Below are 19,440 nucleotides of genomic sequence, written 5' to 3'. Positions count from 1 at the left end.
ATATATATAAATGCATACTATTAGGCTCAAAGCCTTTCTCTTAAATTTTCTTCTTTTGCTTATTACTGAGTTGGTGTTAAGCAGGTGATCTTGTTGGTTATTCTTGGATCAGGCTGCTTTGTTTGCCCAGATTGAGTGGGCATGTCTTGTAAGAAAAGGCCCAAGTTTCACCCTGGCTGGTGTGACTCAGTGGATTGAGTGCTGGCCTGAGAACTGGCCTGAGAACCAAAGGGTCGCTGGTTCGATTCCCAGTCAGGGCACATACTTGGGTTGCAGACCAGGTCCTCTGTGGGGGGTGCTCAAGAGGCACCACACATTGATGTTTCTCTCCCTTTCTTTCTCCCTTTCTTCCCTCTCTCTAAAAATAAATAAATGGAAAAAAAATTAAAAAAAAAAAGGAAGAGCCCAAGTCTGGATACTGTCTTGGGACCATCACTCAGCACTGGGCCATCCATAATCTGTGCCCCTCCTTCAGTCACTCAGTCAGTCTGTTATCCAAAAAACATGCATCAAACCCACACATTATATCAGGCCCTGAGCATGGAGAAATAAACAAAACAGAGGCTGGGGCAGCACAGAATTGGGTGGGGGTGATTTAGCAATAAATAATTATATTACAGTGTGATAATTTAGAGGTGTATATGGAACAGAGAGTGACTAATTCTGTCAAGGAGGAGACAAAGAAACAGGTTGTAGAAGGAAGATTGGGAGTTCACGGGAGGATTTGTAGGCAGAGGGAAGAGCAAGTGCAAAGGCAATAGGTTCATGTGTTCAGGAATGAATGGAGGTGTGGCTGGGAAGCAAGGAGAGGAGGGGCAGGAAATGCTGCTGGAAAGGCAGGTTGTGCCAAATTTGGAAGGTTCCACTTTTTTCACAGCCAACAAGAACTCAAGAGGTGTTAGAAAAAAGGCCAACAACTTAGCCTGAGCATGTTTCTGGGTGTTTGAAAAGCCACACTTCTTCTTGCCTCTTTGGGAGGGTCCTAGTGTCCCTGATTCACTTCTACCTTACTTATTGCTATAATAACAGTAATACTAAAATAATTTGGGCTGGTCATTTCAGTTACAAGCTCTTCAATTTCAGCGTTCACTAAAGTGTGAGTCACCTCAAACTCAGTTATTCAATCTTAGGCCACTTTCCATCAAATAAGATATAACTTGTAAATGTGCTCCAATTCTATGGATAAATCAAGCCTCTTTTTTTTACTGTGTAAATTTTCAGTCACAAAAGTAGGAGGGAATAGAGTAATAAACCTCTCTGTATCCATCAAGCAGTTTGACAACTGTCAATTCACAGGCAACCTCATTTCGTCCATATAATTTTGTCCTTCCCCGCCACGGCACGCTGGATTGTTTTGAAGCAAATTCCAGATATTGTGTAAGTTCATCTGTGACTACTTCAGTATATATCTTTTTTTTTACTATACATATTTTTCTTTTTAAAAAATATTTTATTTATTTATTTTTAGGGAGGGAAGGGAGGGAGTGGGAGAGAGAGAGAGAGAGAGAGAGAGAGAGAGAGAGAGAGAGAGATATCAATGTGCGGTTGCTGGGGGTTATGGCCTGCAACCCAGGAATGTACCCTGGCTGGGAATCGAACCTGGGACACTTTGGTTCCCAGCCCGCGCTCAATCCACTGAGCTACGCCAGCCAGGAGTATATATCTTTATAAGTATTTTTAAGGTCCTTTGATTGAATCAGAACCTAAAGGAGACCACACTTTGCATTTGGTTGATAGGTCTTTTAAGTTTCTTTCATTTGTAATATTTCCCCTGCTATTTATTGATTGAAGAAACCAGGTTATTTGTCCTGAAGTATTCCCCACTTCTGGAATTTGACAGATTGTATTCCCCCCTGTCCCTGTAATGGTGTGTAACTTGTCCTTCTATCCCATGAATTTCCTATAAGCTGGTCATTACACCTAGAGGCTTGATCATATCCGGGTTCACTCTTTAAGTGATGCTATGTACTTGTTATTGCAACATATTGAGAGTCACATGATTTTTGGTGGTCTAATTTTCTAAATGTGACCTTCTAAATTGCAATATAATTCATACAACATAAAATTCTACATTTTAAAGTGCACAATTCAATAGTTTTCAATATACTCCCAATGCTGTGCACTATCTAGTTTCAGAACATTTCCATCGCCTGCAAAGGAAACCCCATGCCTGTTAAGTGTCACTCCTCCTTCCACCCCTACCCCCAGCACCTGGCAACCACCAGTCTACTTTCTGTTTCTATGGACATGGATTCGCCAATTTTGGACATTTTGTATAAATGGAATAACAAAATATGTAGCCTTTTGTATTTGACCACTTAAGCATATATTTTTTTAAATATGGAACGCTTCACAAATTGGTATGTCATCTTGCACAGGGGCCATGCTAATCTCTGCATCCCCCCAATTTTAGTGCATGTGCTGCCAAAGTGAGCACTTAACATTATGTTTTTATGGTTCATCTATATTGTAGCATGCATCACTACTGCATTTTTTGGGCTAAATAATATTCCATTGTATGGATATATCACATTCTGTTTACCCATTCATCATGTGCAGTAAATGGACTTTTGGATTGTTCCCATTTTTGATTGTTACGAATAATGCTGCTGCTATGAACATTATGTACAGGTTTTCATGTGAACATATGTTTTCAGTTCTCTTGGGTAGTCTCTCTTTTTCTGATGCTAAAATTAATTGGTGGGTTCAAGTATTATCAGTATTTTAAAGTTCCCCTTGATCTTTCACCCAGTTGGTTTTAGGAATCCCCAATGATTGCTGATCCTTATCTAAATCCATTATCTAATTAGAGCTTACAAAATGATGATTTTGTAATTTTTTCATTTCATTTGCATTTATTAGCCAGAATTTGTCTATAAGGTACTTACACTAAATCAGAGCTGCAAAAAAAATAAATAAATAAATAATAAAAAAGGAAGGATAGCCCTGGCTGGTGTGGCTCAGTTGGCTGGAGCATATCCTGTAAACCAACTGGTGGCAGGTTTGATTCCCAATCAGGATGCATACCCAGGTTGTGAGTTCAGTCACCAGTTGGGGCAGGTCCCTGAAGGCAACCAATCAATGTTTTTTTTTTCTCTCTCTGCAATAAAAGAAAATGTCCTCAAATGAGGATAAAAATTTAAAAAAGGAAGGATAAATATTTCACTGCCTTCTTTCATTGATTAAATAATGATATTTTGTACTTTCCCATATGGAGCTCTAATACATTCTGGGTCTCTACCTGGTTAAAGTGCTCTAGGGTGTTGTAAATAAAGAATAGGATCCTGGAGCCAAAAAACAAAAAAGTTATTCCAATCTCTGCTTAGGGAACCCATTTGCTGCCCCACAGCAATGCTTTGTAACCTCCCTCCTGCCTTTCCTTTCAAACTGATCTCTTGCTCTTCTCCCTTCCCCTTCTTAACTATTTATTATATGTTATACAGGTTATTATCCTAACCTGTCTATTTATTATATAGACAGGTTAGCCTCTCAGCTCAAGCCCCTTCTTTCCCAGCCTCTCAGCCTCCATACCTCATCCTCTCTCTAAGCAGCAGCCCCTGGGCCCATTACGATTCTACATTACAAAGGATCCAGAAACTGGGCTGGCAAAGACCAAACTCTCTAAACTGGAAAGTGGGGTTGGATTCTTTTGGTGGATCGGTAAGAGGAGAGAAAAAAGGGAGGACCACTCACTAATAAGTTGTATTTCCACCACAGGTATTTTCAACAATGAATATGCATCATGTATGGCAGAATAAAATAAAATATAAAATAAAATAAAATAAATAAATAGATGGCTGTAAAAATAAAAGAGATGGTAGCAAAAGAAATGAGCATGATTCTTTTTCACTTTCCAGTTCCCTTCCTCTTCAGACAGATGGCTACGTCCTTGACTTGTTCCAGAGAAAGTGAAGTGGAACCCTTCCTCTGACTCAGGATTCTGAGTGTGTCCCACCCCCACAGCTTGCCTCCTGGGTGGCAGTGATGGAGTCTGCTCCTGTCACAGTGCAGAAGAGCCTCGGGAAAGGCCACTGGCAGCCTGCCTGCCTGGAGAGGCTGCCGCTGTCTGTTCTCCCCTGGTTGAGATTGCTGGGATTTCCATTCTCTTCTTTAAGAAGCACTTTCCTGGGTCCTAAGGAGACCTCCTGAGGGCTGTTGGATGTATACGTTTTTGCATCTCAAGGCATGGGGAGGGTAGTGAAGCTCTCAAGGTTTCCTCCTGCCTCTGGAGTTTGCATCAGAGACAGCCAGTGTCCCAAGACACAGAGCCCCAAGAAATACTCTGGTGGTTGTCACTTGTGTGGCGAGCACTTAGGGGAATGTAGGTGTGGGCAGATTTTTGTGGTCTCAGCCTATGTGAGCAGGAGCCCCAGAAGGAGTGGAGAAGCATTGGTGGCAGCCAGGCAAAGTGATCAAGTATGCCTGCTCTGGAGTCCACACCCAAATTCTTTTATTAAAAATAATTTATAATAGCCCTGGCTGGCGTAGCTCAGTGGATTGAGCGCGGGCTGGGAACCAAAGTGTCCCAGGTTCGATTCCCAGCCAGGGTACATTCCTGGGTTGCAGGCCATAACCCCCAGCAACCGCACATTGATGTTTCTCTCTCTCTCTCTCTAGCTCTCCCCCCGCCTCTGTCTCTCTCCCCCTCCCTTCCCTCCCTAAAAATGGATGAATAAAATCTTAAAAAAAATTTATATTGATGAGAGAGAGAGAGAGACATCAATTTGTTGTTCCACTCATTTATGCATTCATTGGTTGGTTCTTGTATGTGCCCTGACTGGGGATCAAACCCATAACCTTGGTGTATCAGGATGATGCTCTAGCCAACTAAGATACCCGGCCAGGGCCCCACATCCAATTCTAATCCCTTGTGCTGCCACTTACATTACTGAGTGATTACAGGCAAGTTCCCTACTTCTCTGAGTCTCAGTTTTCACCTGTAAAAAAAATGGGTATAGTGGTTTCATTTCATGGGCTTGTGGTGAGGATTAAATGAAATAATGTCTATAGAGTGCCCTGCCCACTCCCATTAATTGGGAGCTATTGTTACTGAGGAGCTCATAAACCCCAGTTTTCTTATTTCTAAAGCAGGGATAACAGTAGGACCCGAGGAAGGGGATCAAATGAGAAAATAAGTGGTGATTGACACCTGTAAGTATTAACTGTTAATACTATTAATGCCTCCCCTGTTTTGCTTGAGGTCACAGCCTGATAGTTCCCTGCTCATACTGCTTTCTTCCTCACCCTGTTGCAGTTGCCAGGACATGAGCTTTCTTGTGTTTTTAGGCAGAAGATATGCAAAAAGAAAAGTGATACTCAGAAAGGAATTCATGAGGCGAGGAGGAGGAGATGCAGGGTCTCCCTCCGTCCTGAGATATGCCTCCCTTTCCTTACACAGCACTCAGACCCAGCACTTTTCTACCAGCGTCTCTGCCCAGCAAAGCTCTGGCCCAAGGGTTCATTTTAGTGACTTGTATAATAAAGGATCAGTATTAATCTCCCCCACCTACAAATTGAGTGGCAGCTTGAAGCCAAGTGCTTCCCAGCCAAGAAAAGAAATGGAAGTTTCCCTGTTTTTCCTCCATGTCTCTCTCCCCCTCCCTTTTGCGGGGGAGCTGAGTGTGCTCACTCTGGAGGGACAGAGGGAAGCCGGGTTGGCTGTAATGCAATTTTGCCGAGATGAAGCTGGCAGCTGGGAACCACTTTCCCTCAGCTTGCCCTCTGCTGGGGAAACTCCATGACGGAGACTAGGCAGCTGGCAGGGGGAAGCCTCATGAGTTTGAGGATGCTGCTGCTGCCGCTGCAGTGCCAGGCAGGGCCACACAGGACCCTGCTGCCACAGAGACTGATGCCAATGGCCATTTGCTTCCTAGAGCTCCTGGAAAGGCATTGCCTTGGGACCTGGCAGAAAGGATTTCTTTCTCAGGAACACAGTAACAAATACAGAGGAACACAGGGCCTAGTAGAGCATGGGATTGGGACTCTGAAGACCTGAGTTCCAGTTCCTGTGCTGCTGCCACTCATGGCCATGTGATTTTGGGTCAAGTTCCTTAAGATCTTTGCCCACATTTTAGTGTCCTCATTGGTAAAAGGCCTGGCCTACTACCTCCCTCACAGGACTGTGGGAAGAATTAGTTGGAATAATGTATGGGAAACTGGAACAAGTGAGATGGTTAATAAATATCCATTTATTCCACAGAGGGGCTGAGGAGAAAGAAAATTACTGGATTACAGAAGGTTTATGGTTTATCAGCTTCTATAGAATTAAGCACCAGCATTATACCATTTGTTGGGCGCCTGGTTTTAGTTAAGATGTGTGTTTATCATTCACCATGAGATCCTAAGAGGTTCCCTAAATATCCTGGGCCCCAGAACTGGTTCCTCTGAGTGGCTGAGGATGGTACCATAAGGCAGAAGGAATTTGTTTCTCAGAGATTCAATCAGCATCTCCTTTAAGCTCTTTGCTGCCCTCCATGAACCAGTCCTTTTGTGCCACCTGCACCGCATCCCTATTCTGGGGGAGGCCAGAATGACACAGCTACATGTCACCCTGTGATCTACAGTGGGAGGAAGGAGCTATGTCCCTGCTGGAACTGAAAAACATCCTTGAGGGTTTCAACTTATACAGGGAAGGTTACCATGCCAACGACAGCCTCCTTGTCCAACAAGGATGAAAAGAAACAAGGCCGTGGGTGATACACATCTATTGTGTGTGTCTACAAATTTGCCTGGAAACTCTTAGTAGCTGCTAACTGCAGCTCAGCAGGAGGGGCTGCAGCTGAGAGGCAGGAAGATTCAGTTAGATTTAAGCGGAACTCCAGGACAGACAGAACCGATGAGGGCAGAGCAGGGCCAACAAGGAAGGACTGGGAAATGCTTCCCTGAGATTGATATCCATCTCTGGTTGAAGTGTGTGGGTGTGGTACTGCAGTAGGCATGGGAGGGTGCGGTGTCCTAGATAACAGGTTCTGGCTGTGATGGGAACTTCAACTACCTCCAGGTTCTTTCTGCCCTTGTCCGATGTTCCAGGTCACCTATGCTCTGGGGTAGCTAGAGTAGAGCAGCAGGCAGGAAGGGCCTGGTCATTGGGGTGGTGGCTGAACTGAGAAAGGGGAGCATCAGGGCCACACACATGCCTCTGAATAAGGCACCAAATCTGGACAATAAGTTCCCACAGGTGCCAAGGAAGGGACAGTGTTCCTCAACGGGACAGGTTTCCAAGAAGAATGGTCAAGTACTCAAGCCTTTCATACCTCCCCCTCCCCGCGCCCACCTGGGAACTGAGGAACTGACATTAATGAAGCATCTACTCCAGGTCGGGCACTTTACACACATTTGATTATCACAACAATCCTGCAAATCAGGAATTATCATCCCCATTTTACTGATCAGGAAAGTGAGATTCGGAGAAACAAAGTGCCGTTCTCAGCATCATCTAGCTGGTAAGGGGGGAAGCTGGGACTGGAGTTCTGTGTCTAAACTCCACAATCCGGAAGGGAAAACTCTAGATCTTAAGGTTGCCCTATTTTCTTCTGGAAATATCTCTTCTGAACCTGTCAGTTCCCATCTAAGCCCTTTATTCAAGCTACCTTACCCTCATTCAGATGGGAAGAGGCTAGAAGGACACAGGCAGCAGGTGACAAGGAACACGACCCCTCTCTTCTTATGACCGCTAGGAAGACAGGGATATCACTGAGGGCCAACCTCGCAACCCGGGGTGCTTAACGGGTATCCATCCTCTCGTTTTCCGAGGCTCAGAGACGAAAGCGTTTTACCCAAGGTCACAGAGTGGTGCATGGCGGGGCTGGGAATTCAATACGGCTCGCACTAGCGTCCAAGTCAGGCTGGAAGCTCCGCCGCGCGGCCCGCCGGAGCCCCCAATTCCCGGAGCTCCGGCACAGAGAAGACCCGCGGCGCAGGTGCGGGGTCGCGGGAGGAGGGGGCGGGTGGAGGTCGCGGCCCGCCGCTGGGACAGGGCCCGTGGGCCCGGGCGCTGGTGGGGGTGGCGCGCTGCGGCTCCAGCCCCAGGCGGCGGAAACGGCCTCCTTCTCGGGCGGGCTCCCCGCCCCCGGCCCGCCCCCGCCCGCCCCTCGCCATGTATGGCGCTTCCTCCCGGGGCCGTACAAGGCACTTCCTCCCTGCCCGAAGCCCATACAAGGCGCTTCCTTCCCGGCGCGTCTGGCAGGCGGCCCGCGGGCGGTTGTGGGCGGGAGCCTGGCCCTCCGCGTCCGCCCGCGCCCGGGAGCCAGCGGCTGGGGGACCCGCTGCCAAGGAGGGGGCGGTGGGCGGGGCTGGGAACGCGGCCCGGGCCTGGCCGAGGTAAACGCGGGACTGGCGAGCTTGGGAGTCTCAGATCGACCCCGGTGCCTTCTTCCATCCCATCGCCACCCCTCCTCCCCTTTCACATTCTGACCCACTTTTCTCCCCTAAGCCTGGGCACAGCGCCCCTTGCTAGAGATGCTTCCGCAGCTCCAGCCCGGGGCCAGAAGCCCAAATTCCTAAGCCTGGTGTAGGGCCTACCGCTGTTTTCCTACTGCTCCTCCCCTCCCCTTCTGCATGTTGGTCTTTGGTATTTCTCCCTTCTTCCCAACTCGGCTATTTCTTGCTCCTCCTTGCCTTTACTGAAAGCTCTCCTCTCTGCCTGGAATGCCCTTACCACACCATTCTGGTAGAACGGTTTCATCCTTTACTTAGTTCAGACCTCTGACCGCGTGGAAATCCTTCCCATAACCACTCCATAGGGCCGTTATGCACTTCACACAGTATTACACGTCGTTTGTTTATTGAGGCTGTGATTTGCTCTTACTCATCTCTGTGTTCCTGGTGCTTGGCTCAGTAAGTGAGAGTTATTCTGAACAAGGGGTGGGGGGGAGGGAAAGGACCCTGTTTTCAGGCCAGCTGCAGCGTCTTTTCACCGTGGAGAGAGGCCCCTAATATCTTCACCTGCTAGACTCCTTGTGGCCTCGAGGTTCATGAGCCTCAGAACCCTACATAAATTGTTTGACTCTGTAGAGAAAGTTGGGAGGGATGGGGTGTCAGAGCCAGAGCAGGTATACACCTCAGTGGGGCTGAGGTCTGGATGGGGTACACAATGGGTGCCCCCACCACCCAGAATGGCCTCCCGTTGCTCAGCCTGACAACTCTGGTTTACCCACCCACTTCAGGAGCCAGCAAGCCCCTACAGGTCCTCTTACAGCACCTCCAGAGACTGAAACCTGGCCCAGCCACGTGACTGCCCTGGTCTGTCTGCTAGGAGATGAGCAAAGGTCAGAGAGAGGGGCCAAACCTCAGCAGAGTTCCTGAACCCTCATCCGCAAGCTCTTCTAGAAATAGACATGTCATCAGAGTACAGGCTTTCTGCGGGACCAACCTCTGAGCCCTTCATTGCTCTGCCTTGGGTGAGGCAGGGAAAGAAAAGCTCAGAGCTTGAGTCAGGGAATGTGCCAGGGAAGGGGCTTCTAGTGCCAAGCAGCCTTTGGGCTTGATCCAGGATAAAACCACTCACGGCTTCCAGCCTTTGGCCGGGCTTGTGTACGTACACACACACACACACACACACACACACACACACACACACAGGGAGGTAAGGCCAAAAGATAAGGAGTGTTTTTGGTCTCCTTGGCTGCAGGTCAGCTGAGTGCCTGTGAACTGGGTGCATGAAGAGCAGATGATTTCTAAGGTCCAGAACTGAAGGATTAGGGTTTAGATTTTTGGAAAAAAAAATTGCGTCTTAAGGCCAAGGCTACATTACCTAGAGCCTAGGATGCCTCCAGCCTTGTTTTCCCACCTAAAGCTGCAGGCCCCTAGCGGCTTCCTCTTCTCAGCTACCACCTAGGATTATGGGTAATGTAGTGCAGAGCCAGCTTCTCTGGGATGCTTGTTCCTGCTCTCCCACCCTTCTTTTTCCCCCTGACAGCCACCACCCCCTTCTGCTCCAGGCTGAGGGCAGCACAGGGTGAGAAGGCGGTGCCTGCTTCTTGCTGGGTTGGGAGATCCCCAGCTGGAAACCAGCAAGCTATTTATAGCTGAGCCTAGCAGAGGGGAAGTCCTGAGAGGAGCTGGGTAGCTCCAGCAGTCGCCTCTCCAGCTACAGAATTTGCGGGTCTCTCTGCTGGGTAGGCCTTGTGTTCTCTCCTGGGTGAGAGGGCTTTGAGCCTCAGAAAGGCCTATGAAGCAGTAGGGATTCTGGGAGGCTCACTGCCTTGAGAGCGACAAATACTGCCTCTGCAGTGGAGATGTTTGGACCTGGGAATGGATAAGCTGAGACTTTTGCAACCAATGCCAATATGACAGTTGCCTGGTATGTCTTTGCATTTTTCTTCTCATTGTTTTCCCATGCATGCCTTCCTAATCAAAGTATATTCTCTTTAAGGACAGGAACCAAACCTTCTCTTTCCTGAGGCACCAACCCCATCTTCATCCTGTAACAGGTGATCTTGCCAAAAGGAAAACCAGCCCTCCCTACCAGGAGTAAGCTGGGTGCAACTTTTGTTCCTCTACCCACCCAATCCTCCCCTCAGTGCCTGGTGGCTTTCCCATCAAAGCATAGAATTTTCGCTTGACTGGGTTCCCCACTAGATTGGGCAGGCATTCCTTGTGGACATGGTGTCTCCCTTGCGGACTACTGTGTCTCCATTGCCTGACGCAATAAACAATTGTTGAATGAATTTGAACCTATGATAGCTAGTACTCTTTGTAGCATATGTGACACATGCTTCATTGTCACATTTAATCAGTGGTTTACAGATTGGAGAATACCTTCAGCTGTTTAAATATCTTTCACTGTGGTAGGAACTGGTGTCTGACTTGAGAGTATTCATGCCATTCCCCAGTAGGTCGGTACCTCTCAGAATAAAGTTTCAAGTTCTCAGCAAGGCCTCGAGGCGCATCCCCTTCTGTGCCTGCTGGCCTCTTCTAGCCTCATCCTTCTAGCACACATCCCCTTGGCGCATCCATACTGCTCTCCACCTACCTCAGCTGTACTCACCACTCCCCCACACACGTTGTTCTTGTACTTCTGATGCTTTTCTACTCTGCCTAGTTAAATCTGAGCTCATTTAAGCACCAGAGTCTTTAGAAAAGCTTTTTGTGGGCTCACTGGCCAGGTCCAATTCCTCTGCAGCAGACTCTCATGTGTGGCCTTCCTGCATGTATTAATTTCAGTAGGGATTTCACATTCATTGGAGTGATCCCTTAGCCTGGAAACCCACTGTCTCCTTGCGAATGACTATGTTCTAGGGTCTAGCATAGTGCTTGGCTGTAGTAGGTGCTTTTATGTAATAAATGAAATCAAAGTTTAGTTCATTTAACAAAAAACCCTTACTTAAGAAATTAGAAGTAATATGCTCAGGGTCACAGGCTATGCAGCTGGTAAATGGTAGAGTGTAACCTGGACATCTGGCTCCAGGGTCTGTGTTAACTCCCTGCACTGTGCAGGCCCTGCACATGTTAAGTGCCTTTTTTTTTTTTCTTTTAGAGAGAGAGAGAAGAAGGGAGGGAGAAAGAGAGGGAAATATTGATTTGAGAAACATCCATCAGTTGCCTCTCATATGTGCCCCAACTAGGATTAAACACACAGTATAGGTATGTGCCCTGACTGGGAATAGAACCCCCAGGCTTTTGGTGTACGAGACAATGCTCCAACCAATTAAGCCACACCAGCCAGAGCGGTTAGGTGCTTTTTGAAAGCAAAGAGAAAGTAGTAAAGAAGAGAAGATAGGATTCCACATCTCTTCACTCATGGAAATGCAGAACTAGAGATCAAGAATGAAAGATCACATTTCTTTTTCAAAAATATTTTATTTATTTTTAGAGAGAGGGGAAGAAAGGAAGAAAGAGAGGGAGAGAAACAATGATCAGCTGCCTCTGGCAGGCCATCAACAGGGGACCTCGCTCGCACTCCAGGCATGTGCCCTGACCAGGAGTCTGCAGGCCGGCGCTCGATCCGCTGAGGCACACTAGTCCGGACTGAAAGATTACACTTCACTGAAAAAGATATATGACTGGCTAATAAGCACACAAAATTGTGCTCATCATTAGTCATCAGGAGAATGCGAATCAAAACCAGAATAATACCAACAATGAATAAAGGAAATTATGAAAATGATTCCATTTACAATAGCACTCAAAAGAATAAAATACATAGAAATAAAATTAACCAAAGAAGTAAAAAAAAAAACTTGTGCACAGAAAACTACAAAACACAGCTGAAAGAAATTAAAGACCTAAATAAACAGAAAGACATTAATGTTCATGATTGGAAGACAATATTAAGATGGCAATACTACCCAAAGCAGTCTACAGATTCAATGCAATCCTTATCAAAATCCCAATGGCTTTTTTGTGGAAATGGAAAAGTTGATCCTTAAATTCATTTGAAATTGCAAGGAGCCCTGCTAGTACCTTGAAGTGTTCACCAACCAACCTGGAAGCTCTCCGAACCCCATTATGGAGAGGTTTTTATGGAAGTGCCATTTCCTAGGTATCATTAATACTTGGCTCTTGGTGATTAACTCAACCTGCAGCCCCTCTCTCCTCCCTCGGGGTGGGGCTGGAAGTTCCAACCCTGTAATCATAACTTTCTGGTAACCAGTCCCTGTCCTGAGGCTTTTTAGGGGCCCTCAGAAACTATGTGTCAGGAACTGGGTACAAAGACCAAATATATACAGTTGACCCTACAATAAAGGGACTTAAATTGAGTACATAGTTCAGACTCAGGAACATACAGGTAATGTATTACAGAATTGTATGCCTGAAACCTATACAATTTTATTAACCAGTGTCACCCCAATAAATTCGATACAAATGAAAGAGCTAAGTTAAAAATTACATGGTGTAAAAGACCACATATTGTATTATCCCAGTACTAGGAAGTTTCTGTCTAGGAGAGGCAAAGCTACTAGAGACAGACAGCAGGCCCATGGTTGTGTAGGGCTGGGAGTGGGAGCAAGGCCCGACTGCAAAGGGGGACAAAAGACCTGGGGTGTTGGAGCCTGGATTGTGTGATCTTTGCATAGCTGTACATATTTATTTCAAAAAATAATATACAGTGGGTGAATTTTATAGTTTATAAATTACATCTCAATAAAACTGTTAATAAACAAAAACGATACCAGGGTGAAACAAATCAATGTTCTGAAATCCAAGCGGCTTTCTAGCCTTTAGATCAAATCAGAACCAACCCATTTGCCTCTCCAAACTCACCTCATCTCTCCAGGCTGGCCGGCCCCTGTTCACCAGGCCAGTGGAGCACACCTAGACGAAGTGAGAGACAACTTGCCCTCCCACAGTCCTCTAATACTTTCTTTGTTATTCCTTGCTGTCTGCCCTGCTGGACCATAAGCATTGACAGGCAGGGATAATGCCTCTCATTCACCTCTGTGTACCAGAATCTTGCATGGGGCTTTGGTACACAGGAAATGTCTGTACATACTTGCTGAATGAGAAAAGGAGACCAGGGTTAACCCAAGTCAAATGTAAGGAATAGAGATTGCAACGGGCTGTGTATATATGGAAACAGAAAGCAGGAGGGGACTTGGTTTCTGGGGGCATTTACTCAGTTCCCCTGGGAGGGGGAGAACCCCTTTCAGACAGCCTCTTCAGAATCAGTTTGACGGGGGTGGGGGAGGGCCTCTAGCCTTGAGCACAGGAGTGCATCTTTATCTAGAAGAGCTCCAACTCCTCTTCCCCAGGTGACATCCTGCCCTAGTACAGAGCCTCTTCTGCAGTCGCTCCAAGTGGAGTTGTGTCAGGAGGCTCATCCACCAAATGTACTTGGGTTTGGACAGCCACCTAACACGGGGCAGGCATTCGACATCAAGCTCTCATTTCTTATTTTCAAGCCCAGTTCCCACACATCCCTTTCCCCATGAAGCAGAAATATCACCGAATCTTTGCCTGTACCTAACCCCCGCCCCCCCCAAACCACCTTGCCATACCTGCTTAGAACACATCTCTCTGAAATTTCCACTCTCCTTTCCTGGTCTTTAGGCTTCCCTGGAAATGGGTTTGCCCTTTAGGTTTCCTCTGGGCGGGGATGGAGAACAGAGGGGCTGAGCCCAGGTAGGGCAACTCAGCAGAGTGGAAGAGCCACAAGTCTGACAGAGAAAACTAGATGGAGCTAATTTGGAACGCTGTGGACTGGCCAGGCAAGTTAATCTATACACTCAAGACAACTTTGACTCACAGGGAAGTGACTTCAAAACAGCTTTCATAACCCAACCTGGAGGCTGGCCACCTTTCCCCTCCCAGTTTTGCCTTTGGTTTCAGGCTGCTCACTTACTCTCTCTGACCCTCCCTTTTCTCATCCCTAACAAGGGGGAGAAAAAGGCTTAGTTGAAGAATAACAAGATCATCCATGTGTTAAGAGCACTGAATTTGGAATTGTAACATCAAGTGATTTTGTTGGCTCTAATTTGCTGCTAGAGCATGACAGGTCATTATGTTGCTCTCGGGGCTTCAGCTTTGTATTTCTTTAATGAGGGGACTGGAAATTAGGTCCCCTTCAGGTGCTAAAATAATTCCTTAAGTGAAAGCATGAAGCAACAGAGCTACATAAGGATGTGGCTGTAGACAAGGACTAGCCTAATGACATTCTTGTCCTGAGAATGGGCCCTAGGCTCCCAGGTGCAGCTCTGCCTTCTTCCCATCATCCCCAGGATTCCTCCCCCGCCCCGCAACCCCTGCAACACACAAAGCCTCTTGATACTGCCTCATCTCACCCAGCACCAGACCAACCCCAAAGCTGATTTAATTTCTGAGGCATGTGACAGCAGCTCCTCTCCTGGCTCTGCCTCTGCTCCTCTTTCTTCCAGTTTGGGCCCAAATCCCAGGCTCAGCCCACACCCCCACCAGCTGATTCAGAGTAAGAATTTCTCCTGAATGGAAAAAACCCTTTAGCACAACTCTTTTAAATGCTGACCTCTGACTCAAACCCAAATTCCAAGTAAAAACCAAAGTTGAATAAAGAATCAAACAAGCCCTGGCTGGTGTGGCTCAGTGGATTGAGCACTGGCACTGTGAACCACAGGGTTGCCAGTTCAATTCCCAGTCAGGGCACATGCCTGGGTCACAGGCCAGGTCCCCAGTAGGGGGCACATGAGAGGCAACCACACTGATGTTTTTCTTCCTCTTTCCCTCTAAAAATAAAATCTTAAAAAAAAAGAATCAAATGAAAATTGTTTTAAATACCTTGTGAACCAGTTAGAACCTAAACACTCATCGTCACACTCATTCCAAAACAGATGGTCAAGCTGACCCTAAACCATTGAGGACAGTAGTTAAACGATGCTCTTACCTTTTCCTTCGGCATTTCTGAAAATACAAATGAATGTCTTATTTAGCTCCCTTGATAGTTCAATGTGTATTTCCTAAGAAAAAGAGTATTCTTTTACATAACCACAGTACAGTTATCAAATACAGATTTAACATTGATACAATACTTTTATCTATAGTCCACATTCCAGTTCTGTTAATTGTTCTGCTGGCAACATATTTAAATGTGGGGGCAGACGCCCTAGTCTCTGAGAAATTTCACTACATATGTATTCTTCTTTGAAGATGTTAAAGTATAAGGGTCCTCTACAGAGTCCAAGGGAGCTCCTTTTATCCATCTTCAACTGTGGCTGTGAAAAAGCTGAGCTGACCAAAGCGTGGTGTGTTGGGCAAGGTCAGAACTGTTGGCTGGGTGCCTTCCAGATGCAGTCTGAGCCATTGGTTGTCTCCGAAAACACAAGGGCTGGTGAGATGAGTCCACCACCTATGTTCTCAGCAGTACCACCAATTCTTAACTCCTTTCTTGAGCGAGGAATGACCTGCATTTCCACTGGCCTTGGAACCTAATAGACTTGTCCTTGAGTCCCAGATTTTGCTACTTAGTAGCTTATGAACTTGGACTGGCAGATACAAAACTATCTACCTCATTGTTTTTCTAAGGATTAAATGAGATAATGCACGTGACACAGCACCCTGCCTGGTGCTTGGTAACTGTTCAACAAATGTTAATAGTTGTAGTTATTTTACAGATGGGTTAGCCTGAAGCCCAGAAGGAGACTCCTGAGTTTCCTGTTTACTTATCCCTATTTCCTTTGGTAGTTTGCTTTCTCCATTTCTCTAAATTTTAAGGGTAGACAGGCTATTACCAGGCACATTTTAATGCTTGTCACAACTCTCCCCACCAGAAGCATCGCATTTCCGCAGCCAGTATCCTTAACTCTAGCACCACCTCGTGGTTTGCCAGTGCAAACTCACCCTGGCTTTTTCTGCAGGACCAAGATTGCTAGTGGTGGGACTATTATCAGACACAGCAGCTTCTGTCTTTGAGCCCCTGCTAAGTTCCAGGCACTGTACTATGCATTTCACGTTTCTTATTGCACTTAATCCTTACCATCATTATAATGGAGTAGGCATTGTTACAGGTAGGAAAATTGGTGCTCAAAGACATCAAGTAATTTGCCAATCTCATTGGCAGAGCCAGATGTCAGGTATCTTGCTCACCATAATACTGTCCTGATAAGCTTTACACCTGGAAAGATCTTTAGATTCACAACCTTCTTTACACTAAAAAAAAACTGAGGGAAAGAAAGGGACTTACCTAGAACCACAAGCCCAGCTATTGGCAGAGCCAGCACCAGAGCTGTTTGTCCAAAAAGCCAACTCTGCCTTGGCTCTTAACTGAGCCTCAGGATGAGCCTGCCAAACAATTTCAGACTATACCTGCAACCAAGTTCCCAGACAGGGTTTGGTTATCAGAGAACCCTGGAGGTAAACTGTTTTCACATGCACCTCTAATTCCTGTTGTTCACCGGTGTCCTCAGCAACTTTGGCACCCTCCTTGGCTTCCACACTCCTTGGCAGGCCAAGCCTTATGTCCCCGGAGGCACAATCCCATCAGGGTGGGACTTGGCAGGTGGGAAGTCTCAACAGGCACTCACTCAAATTGGCAACAAGGGAGAAGCTGGCACAAGGTTTAAAATTCCACCTTGGCACTCAGCCCTGAATCCACTGTGCCTGTCTGGGAGCATCATGGCATGAGAACTGGAGCCAGAGAACAAAAGACAGCAAGCGCTGCAGGCCCAGACAGGCAAGCACCAACAGCCCACATATCCGGCACCACTGTGCTACCTCCCAGCTTCTGACTTCAAACAGCACGTAGGGACGCACGAGGAAAGGCATGTGCAGACAGGTCTGCCTTTCCCAGAGGGTGACTGGGTTTCACCAAAGTTATCATCTAGATCAGATTAGACTATGGGTCAAAGTATGCTGAAAATGCAAAGCAACAGATGTGCCATTTATAGGTCAATTTTACTGAAAACATTTTCTTAAATCTGGAGTAAGTAAATCATGTACCACCATCCTGGTTCTAAGCTTCCTCAAGTATCACACAGGACCTCCAGCACCTCAACCTTTGGTGAAAATCAATCTTCTAGTGCTGTTGACCTGGCCTAGAAGCAGTACTCCAACTGCACCAGCCACTGGCTTGCTCCTGGATGGTTATTTACTCTTGTACCCAATGCCAGGCATGCAAGCTTGAGAGTGGGAAGCTTAGTTTCTCTCCTTCCATCTGTGCCATTCTATCAACTCAAAGGAAACCAGATGTAGAAAATCAATTTTGAAATTAGGCCCAGGAAAAATTTGGCTTTGCTACTAAAGAGGTGCTACTTAACCTCCTCTGATCTGTCTTATCACCTGTAAAATGGAGTACATCATCTATCTCCATGGAATGTTGACTTACATGGGATAACATACTAATGCCTTAAAAAAGTAAGTGAGGTTTTTCCCTTTGGTGGGCATGGGGAATTGGAGAAGACACAAAGTAGTTTGGCCCCAGTAACTGAACCCTCCTTCCTCTGGTATTAACTTTGAGGTCATGACTTCAGACATTCTTTGCCCATTCCCTTCCATAAGGAAAATGTAGCAAAGACAACTAAAATCTAAGGCTGAAAAGTTAGCCATGACTAAACTGACACATGCCTTAAAGAGCTCACTCAATCTCCACATTCAGGCCTTGCTAGGAACAATCCTAAAGAATCTCAAGCACACAAAGTATATTCTTAAATATGGTTTAATACTCTTCTCCATTTCTGTACATCACAACACCAAGAATTTGCTGCTTAGGATCTCTCTGTAGAGGCTATAGAGAATGCAAAGGCTACGGTTTTCACCCCCTCGTATTGATGTGTTTGCATGTTAAGTGTAATACATATCAGTATATATTGATACACACATCAATATATAATGCAATATATATCACTGAAGAGAACACATTGATTAAAGAAATACAAAAATTTGGCATCATTTCCAAACTTAAATAGTAAAAATAAAAACTACAAAAGGAGCTGCATACCCTAAATGTATCATGTGAAACAACAAGCATATTCAAAAATGTAAATTTACATCCAATTTCTCTGGTCTTGTCATATCACATTAGACCCATTTACAATGGCAAAACCCTAAGGTACTGCTGCGAAGAGAGCATGTTTGCTCGCTCTTGGGTGTTCTGCAAACAAACAGCAGAGCCCAAAGCAAAAGCCTGTTCCAGTGAAGCCTCCACGTTGAATACCAAAGAACTGACTCTTCTCACTGGGGGTTGAGACATCAGGTTACACATTGACAGTCATTTGGACCTTAGAGTACAGTGCGAGAACCAGAAACTTTACATTTAAGACATACTCCCTTCATTCAAGTGAAACAGGATTATTGGAACGATAGGCAGGTCTGCAACCTGGGAACAAGGTTCAGACCAATAAAGCTACAAGTGACTGAGTCAAGTCAATGAAGAACAGCAGTCAGGCACTAAAGTGTTGAAAGTACCCAATTTGAAAACCAAATGCACCCCACTATCCTATCAGTGTGGGGGTGATACCAATTGACTTTTAAAACCTTTGGTCCTTCAAAGTCCATCTGGTATACTTTTATCCATTGCTACCACTGGGCACATCCCATACACTTTGTTCAGTCACCACCTCGAGCACGCCATGACCTTGCATGTCAGCTGGGGTCAAGTCCAACTCACAGTCCAGCTGTGAAGCATGAGCTTCAGGTTTTTAGGCCCACTTTTGGACCCAACATGGTTAAGTCCTTGGTGCCAGAAGCTGTGTCCCATCCCTTCCCACCCCGGCCCTTCCCACCCCACCCCCATAATTTCTCATGAGAGGTGTTTGCAAGTCCCATATTCGAAAAAGATGCTCCAACCCCACCAGGAGGTCAGGGGTTTATAATTACATGCAGCCATACATGTCTTATCTGTCGTTCCTGTGAAAAACCTTGCAGTTCATTTTTTAGAAAATCAAAAACATTCACATAATCTCATGCCATCCAACACAAGGAAAACACAACCACCTCCCCTTTACCAAGGACAGACCCAAGCAAAATAAAATATTCTTTAAATTTCTTTGCTTCCACTTAAATTGCATGTTTTATTTCTCCCAATAGCACAGAAGC

General features: G+C 46.0%; 1 non-coding gene across 1 annotated transcript; it reads right to left on the bottom strand.

Moving 5' to 3' along the window:
* Positions 1–2,334: 2,334 nt before the first annotated feature.
* On the bottom strand, positions 2,335–2,437 carry LOC123813296. Its single transcript, XR_006784723.1, has one exon. It is a non-coding gene; the product is annotated as a U6 spliceosomal RNA (small nuclear RNA).
* Positions 2,438–19,440: the final 17,003 nt, after the last annotated feature.

The sequence above is a fragment of the Phyllostomus hastatus genome, unplaced genomic scaffold (genome assembly GCF_019186645.2).
Source record: "Phyllostomus hastatus isolate PE091 unplaced genomic scaffold, TTU_PhHast_1.1 phas_contig_150, whole genome shotgun sequence".
In the NCBI taxonomy this organism is placed as follows: domain Eukaryota; kingdom Metazoa; phylum Chordata; class Mammalia; order Chiroptera; family Phyllostomidae; genus Phyllostomus; species Phyllostomus hastatus.
Note: the sequence above shows the minus strand (reverse complement) of the source record. Positions and strands in the feature narration are given on the sequence as shown.